Source organism: Rattus norvegicus, chromosome 8 (assembly GCF_021556685.1).
Source record: "Rattus norvegicus strain SHRSP/BbbUtx chromosome 8, alternate assembly SHRSP_T2T, whole genome shotgun sequence".
Lineage (NCBI taxonomy): Eukaryota > Metazoa > Chordata > Mammalia > Rodentia > Muridae > Rattus > Rattus norvegicus.
The window spans coordinates 26,036,642-26,044,823 of record NC_141541.1 but is presented as its reverse complement, the minus strand read 5'-3'; positions in this window follow the sequence as shown (position 1 = coordinate 26,044,823).

Below are 8,182 nucleotides of genomic sequence, written 5' to 3'. Positions count from 1 at the left end.
CCAGCCCCGGTTTTGGTATTTTGAGACCCTATCTCATGTAACCCAGGCTGACCTTGAACTTGCTGATTATTTATTCACTACATTCTCTCTCTCTCTCTCTCTCTCTCTCTCTCTCTCTCTCTCTCTCTCTCTCTGTGTGTGTGTGTGTGTGTGTGTGTGTGTGTGTGTGTGTGCATGTCCTTCTTTCTCCACCTCCAGAGTGCTGGGATTATAAGTTCACATGGTCCTCCTGCCTGGCCCTGACTGAGTCTTCCTACAAATGATGGATATCGATATCCAAGGAAAGATACCAACCCAAAGGGGGAGAGCAAGGGGGAGGGGTGTCAGAAAGTAAGTGTCTTTTTATATAAAATGGGAGAGGATACAACCTCATTTGTAGTTGGATGGGGGAGGGGAATCACCGGGGAGGGGCATGGAGGTGTGGAAGATTGGTAAAGAGCTGTTTGCACACACTGGGCAAGTTCAGTCCCCAGCGCTGCGAAAGAGAAAAGAAAGGCCGCAGGCATCTTTGTTGAGGTAGTGGGTATGTCAGTGCCTTGACTGTGTAGACGTTTCCCTGACAACAAATTATATCAGAATACCACATAGGTAAGATACTTGAAATAATAAAAGAAAAAAAAAGAAAAAAAAAGATACTTGAAATAAGGCTCAGTTGGGGCTTAGTTGGTAGAGTACCTATCTGCGTGTGCAAAGTGTGGGCTCTGGCTCTCTCTCTCTCTCTCTCTCTCTCTCTCTCTCTCTCTCTCTGAACCATGTGTACCAGGCATTTGGGGAATGAAGGCAGTTCAAGGCCACCCTGAGTTACACACACAGTGCGTTTGAGGCCAGTGTGAGGCACATGAGACCCTATCTAAGGGAAAAAGACCAGGGGGAGGGGTGGGAATGCTGTGCAGGCACAGCTCACATCTTTAATCCCAGCACTAGGCAGGCAGAATCTGCAGGATCTCGGAGTTCAAGGCCAGCCTGATCTACAGAGTAACCAGCACAGCCAGGCTTACACAGAGAAACCCTGTCTTGAAAAAGCAAAAATCAAAGAGGGAGAAAGAGACAAAACAGAGAGAGAGACAGAGATAGGACAGAGACAGACAGACAAAGAGCTCTCATACCGACACATGCATTTGATTCCAGCATTAAGGATGAAAGATAAAAGTTTTAAAGTTGCCCCCTAGACACAAAGTTTAGAGCAGAAAAAAAAAAAAAAAAAAAAAAAAAAAAAAAAAAAAAAACAGGTTAGGCCCCAAAATTGTATGTTTCAAGAAGCCTCTCCTAGGGTTATAGAATGGATAATTACATTGGCCAGCTCAACAGCTTTCTCCAGAAACTAGCTGACCATAAATCTTATAGAACAATCTTGAGAAACAGAAAACAACTTCTCCTAGGAACTAGCGGACCATGAATTAAACAATCTGAGAAGTAGGAGACAGCTTCTCCTAGGAAACAATCTTGGGGGACAGAGTTCTTCCTTGTGATTTTTCACTGTTATTCTATGATGCCATCCCTGCCCCCTCGGGTTGTGGTTTCTCCCTTTAAATACCTCTTCTCCCAGCCTCTCAGGGTCGAACTCCACTGCCCCTGCGTGGGATACGAGTCTCGACCCCAGTGCACTGGTTGCTATCGATAAACCTCATGTGATCACAACAAGGACGGTCTTGTGTGAGTTCTTGGGGGGTTGCGTCATCCCAAGACTTGAGTGAGGGTCTCCCCACTCCGGGGGTCTTTCAAGGAGGCAGAGGCAGGGTGGGTCTCTGTGGGTTCAAGACCACCATGAGCTACATGGTGAGATCCTGTATCAAACACATACAACTACTAAATAACAAAACTCAACAACAACAACACAATCAAAATGGGGGAAGAGGAAGTGTGTAAATATCTCAGTATGTGCAGGCGCTTGTTGCTAGGACTGGTGACATGAGTTTGACCCCAGAACCCACAAGGGAGAAGGTGAAAACCAACTCCAAAAGTTCTCCTCTAAACCTCCAAATGAATTCTTAATATGCTAGTCCACACACACAGATACACACACACACACACACACACACACACACACACACACACAGACACACACACAGACACACACACACAGACACACACACAGACACACACACACACAGACACACACACAGACACACACACACAGTCACACACAGACACACACACACAGACACACACACAGACACACACAGACACAGACACACACACACAGACACACAGACACACAGACACACAGACACACAGACACACACGCACAGACACACAGACACACACACACAGACAGACACACACAGACACAGACACAGACACACACACAGACAGACACACAGACACACACGCACAGACACACAGACACACACACAGACACAGACACACACAGACACACAGACACAGACACACACACAGACAGACACACAGACACACACGCACAGACACACACAGACACACACAGACACAGACAGATACACACACAGACAGACACACACAGACACACACACAGACACAGACACACACACACACAGACACACACAGACACACACAGACACAGACAGATACACACACAGACAGACACACACAGACACACACACAGACACAGACACACACACACAGACACATACACACACAGACACACACACACAGACAGATACACACACAGACAGACACACACAGACACACACACAGACACAGACACACACACACAGACACATACACAGACACAGACACACACAGACACACACACAGACACACACACACAGACACACACAGACACACAGACACACACACAGACAGACACACACAGACACACACACAGACACAGACAGACACACACAGACACAGACACACACAGACACACAGACACAGACACACACACAGACACAGACACACACAGACACACAGACACAGACACACACAGACACAGACACACACACAGACACACACACACACAGACACACAGACACACACGCACAGACACACAGACACACACACAGACAGACACACACAGACACACACACAGACACAGACACACACACACAGACACATACACAGACACAGACACACACAGACACACAGACACACACACACAGACAGACACACACACAGACACAGACACACACACAGACAGACACACACAGACACACACACAGACACAGACACACACACACAGACACATACACAGACACAGACACACACAGACACACAGACACACACACACAGACAGACACACACAGACACACACACAGACACACAGACACACAGACACACACGCACAGACACACAGACACACACACACACAGACAGACACACACACAGACACACACACACACACACACAGACACACACACAGACACAGACACACACACAGACACATACACAGACACAGACACACACAGACACACACACAGACACACACACACACATGTGCTACACATTATAAATAAAAATGTAGAAAGAGAGAGAGAGAGATCGTTTTAAAGTTTCTGCAACAGGCTACATTTTCAGCCCTCTTCCTCATTTTATGATGACATTCATTCATCTGGGTGTGGTGCCTCAAGCCTGTTATCCTAGCATTCAGGAGGCTGACTGACACCAGAGGACTGCTATGAATTGAAAACTACCCTTGGCTACCCAGTGACTTTGAGGCTAGACTGGACTTCCCAAAGTGAGCCATACTCAAACAGCAACAAGGGTTCTTGCAATTCTTCATCATTTAGGGGCGTGCACCAACCATCCCCGTTGGGATTTCCTGATTGAAAGATGTTGTAAGGTTCGGCAGAGAGTGTGTCTCTAATCTTGAACTTTGACCTTTTCCTTGGCTGACAACATTTACCACAGTTCTCTTTTGTAATATCGAACAAGGGAAGCAAGCCTGGGCACTCAGCCACCCACGGGGTGGTGAAGGAAGATAGCCGAGATCTACCACAGCACACCTGGTGAGGAGGGAATGGGATATACCATGCAAGACTTTGGGAGAGCCTTGTATAGCCCAGGATATCCTCCAACCAATGACGTAGCTCAGGGTGGCCTTGAACGCTTTTTATAGACAAGGTTTTTTTTTTTAAGATTTATTTATTATATGTAAGTACACTGTAGCTGTCTTCAAACGCATCAAAAACAAAAAGAAAAAGAAAAAAAAAGCATCAGATCCCATTACAGATGGTTGTGAGCCACCATGTGGTTGCTGGGATTTGAACTCAGGATCTCTGGAAGAGCAGTCAGTGCTCTTAACCACTGAGCCATCCCTCCAGCCCCAAAATAGTTTATCTTTATTTATAAGTGTGAATGCCAGCAAGTGTGTATGTGTACCATGTGCATACCTGTTGCTAGCAGAGTTTTTAGATTCTCTGGAGCTGGAGTTACAGTTTGTGAGCCAAAATGTCTGTAATAGGAATTAAACAAAAGTCCACTGTAAGACCAGCTAGTTCTCTAAGCCACTGTGCCATCTTTGATTTTCTGATCCTCCTACCTTTAACACCTAGCATGGCAAGTGCGCACTGTCACGCCAATGTACGTGCTTAGGGCAGTGGAGTCCAGGGCCTCACAGGATATGTAGGCTCTGCCACCTGAGCTGAGTCCCCTAACGGTAGTGTTTCTGTTTGGTTACTTTGGTTTTTAAAAAGATTTCTTTAAATCAATATGTCTCTCTCTCTCTCTCTCTCTCTCTCTCTCTCTCTCTCTCTCTCTCTCTCTGTGTGTGTGTGTGTGTGTGAGAGAGAGAGAGAGAGAGAGAGAGAGAGAGAGAGAGAGAGAGAGAGCGCATGTAGGAGCCACTTTCTGTGATGGAAGGAATCAAATTCCGGTCCTGTGCTCGTAGCCTCTTCTCCTAACTGCTAAGCTCCACCACAGCTCTGGGAAAGCTTCCCTGGTGGCAGCCCTTGGCTTCCGAGCCCTTCTGACCTGGTATGAGAACCTTTTGCCTCTCTCTGTCCCTACTCATGGTGAGATGGTGTGGTCACCACCACACACAGCTGGAGATCCTTAGCCTGACAAAGCTGAGACCCTGGCTTCCATCGAAAATATCAGGAAGAAAAAGAAGGAAAAAAGGAAAAAAGGAAGAAGGAAGAAGAGGGGAACAAGAAAAAATTCAATCTGGCAGCATTGGGCATCACATGACAGCCCTTTGGAATGGCTTTTATCCAGGGAGGTTTCTCCCAGTGACATTGTGGTATTGGCTCCTCAAGTTAGCAGAGTCTCTCTGCCACTCCAAAACCGCTTCCGTGCACCTCTGCCCGGTTCCCACACTCTGAGTGAAATACGTCTCACCTTGAGCTCCCTCCCAGGTTGAGCAGTTGTTGGCAAAAATAACACAGGCTTAAAGAAAACATGACTAGCAGAGGGAGATGCCTCCTCGCAGCCCATTAGTTTATATTACACTCCTTGTCAAACTCCTGCACTGTCTGGAGCCATACTGTCTTGCCTTTCATATTTGTATAGCATGAGTGCCTGGGGTGGGTCCCTTGTTGAAAGACAGAAGGAGAAGAAAAGAGAGAAAAAGAAAATTTATTAAAGAAGAAGAAGAAGAAGAAGAAGAAGAAGAAGAAGAAGAAGAAGAAGAAGAAGAAGAAGAAGAAGAAGAAGAAGAAGAAAGGAAGGAAGGAAGAAGGAAGGAGAGAAAAGGGAAAGAGAGGGAAGGGGGAAGGGAGGGAAGGGGAGGGGAAAGGGAGGAGAAGGGAGAGAGGGAGAGGGAGGCAGAGGGGGAGAGGGAGGGAGAATCAGGGTCATCCTTGGCTACAAAAGGAATTGAAGCTAGCCTGGGCTACATGAAACTACTGTCTCAAGCAAACAATACATTTTTCTTTGGTCTAATGTTACTTCCTATCCCACGCAGAGGGTCCAGGCAGAGGGTGGAGACAAACCCTCCTCCTCCTAACTGCACTGGTTGCACCTCCCTCACAAGGCTGGGGAAGTAGGGACCTGGAAGGTGGCTCAGTGGGAAAAGGAACTTGCTGCCAAATCTGATGATCTGATCACACACAGACACACACAGACACACACACAGACACACACACACAGACACACACACACGCACGCACGCACGCACCCACGCACACACACACATTCGCACACGCGCAGACGCACTCACATTCACACACGTGCACACACACACATTCACACACGCACACACACACTCACATTCACACACGTGCGCACACACACACACCAGAAGAAGCAGTCTGTGTGCAAGCCGGAAAACATGAGTACATGCGTTCCCAGCACCCACACAAAAAGAGCTGGGAGTGGCCAGTGCGCCTGCAACTCTGGTGCTGTGAGGACTCCTGGGACTTGCTGGCCACCAGATTCAGGAATAAGGCAGAAAAAGAATAGAACAGGACAGCGACAGCCTTCCCTGTGTCCCCGAGCACATATGGGTGCACACTCACACACACAACACCGACTGAGTGTCAAGACCAATCAAGCAAAACATTTCACAACACGGAGTAGATCAGAACTGCTACTACTGCGCATGCTCCGTGAGTTACTTTAGGGTATGCGCCACCAAAGCAAAACGACAAATCAAGAAACACGAAAATACCAGCGTTGCCAGGTAAGACTTTAATCCCAGCACTCAAGAGGCAGAGGCAGGTATAATGTCTGTGAGTTTCAGGATGCCAGAACTACATAGCGAGAACTTGCCTTAACAAACAGACAAACAAACAAAACAAAACAAAACAAAACAAAACAAAACAAAACAGGGGTTGGGGGGGTTGGGGATTTAGCTCAGCGGTAGAGCGCTTGCCTAGCGAGCGAGCGAGCGCAAGGCCCTGGGTTCGGTCCCCAGCTCCGGAAAAAAAAGAAAAAAAAAAAAAAAACAAAAAAACAAAAAACCAGGGGTTGGGGATTTAGCTCAGTGGTAGAGCACTTGCCTAGGAAGCGCAAGGCCCTGGTTCGGTCCCCAGCTCCAAAAAAAAAAGAACCAAAAACAAAACAAAACAAAACAAAACAAAACAAAACCAAGGCTGAGGAGATGGCTCAGCGGTTAAAATCTCTGTTCTTCCAGAGGTCCTGAGTTCAATTCCCAGCAACTACATGGTGACTCACAACCATCTGTAATGAGATCTGGTGCCCTCTTCTGTTGTGTCTGAAGACAGTGTCACAGTGACAGTGTACTCATCGTATACATGAACTAAATAAATCTTTACAAATAAGAAAATAAAAATAAAAGCCAGGCAGTGGTGGCACATAACTTTACTCACAGCACTGGAGTGGGAGAGGCAGGCAGATCTCTAAATTCAAGGTCAGCCTGGTTTACAGAGTGAGTTTCAGAACAGCCAGCAAGGGCTACAAAAAGAAACCCTGTCTCAAAAAATGAAAAACAAACAAAGGAGGAGGAAGAGAGAAAGAACAACTTAAAAATCTGGAAAAAGGGCTGGAGAGATGGCTCAGTGGTTGAGAGCACTGACTGCTCTCCCAGAGGTCCTGAGTTCAAATCCCAGCAACCACATGGTGGCTCACAACCACCTGTAATAAGATCTGATGCCCTCTTCTGGTGTATCTGAAGACAGCTACAGTGTACTTATATATAATAAATGAATAAATCTTTAAAAGAAAAAAAAATCTGGAAAAAGGGCTGGAGAGATGGCTCAGTGGTTGAGAGCACTGACTGCTCTCCCAGAGGTCCTGAGTTCAAATCCCAGCAACCACATGGTGGCTCACAACCACCTGTAATAAGATCTGATGCCCTCTTCTGGTGTGTCTGAAGACAGCTACAGTGTACTCACATATATAAAATAAATAAATAAATAAATAAATAAATAAATAAAAATCTGGAAAAAGAAAGAAAGAAAAAAATTAAAAAGCAGGAAAATGGTGTCACATGGCTTTAATCCTAGACCTCAGGAGACAGAGGCAGGCAGATCTCTGTGAGTTTGAGACCAGCCTGGTCATGAATTCCAGGGCTTCACAAAGAAACCCTATCTAGCGGAGGGCGGGGGGGGGGGGTGGAAAAGAGGAAGGAGGAAGGGAGGGAGCAAAGGAGAGAAAGAAAAGAAGGGAAAGAAAAGACGGAAAAGCACAAAGAAGAAAACTGTACTGTCGAGCTGTACTGCTAGAAATGCAAAGACGGTCAAGTCGAAGCAGGAAAGGAAGGGAAGCCAGATAGCTCGCGGTGGGGAAATAATACCTCATATTAATTACAATTCTCAGTGGTATTTTTCAAAGCAATATGGAATTACGTTTTCATAAAAACAATAAA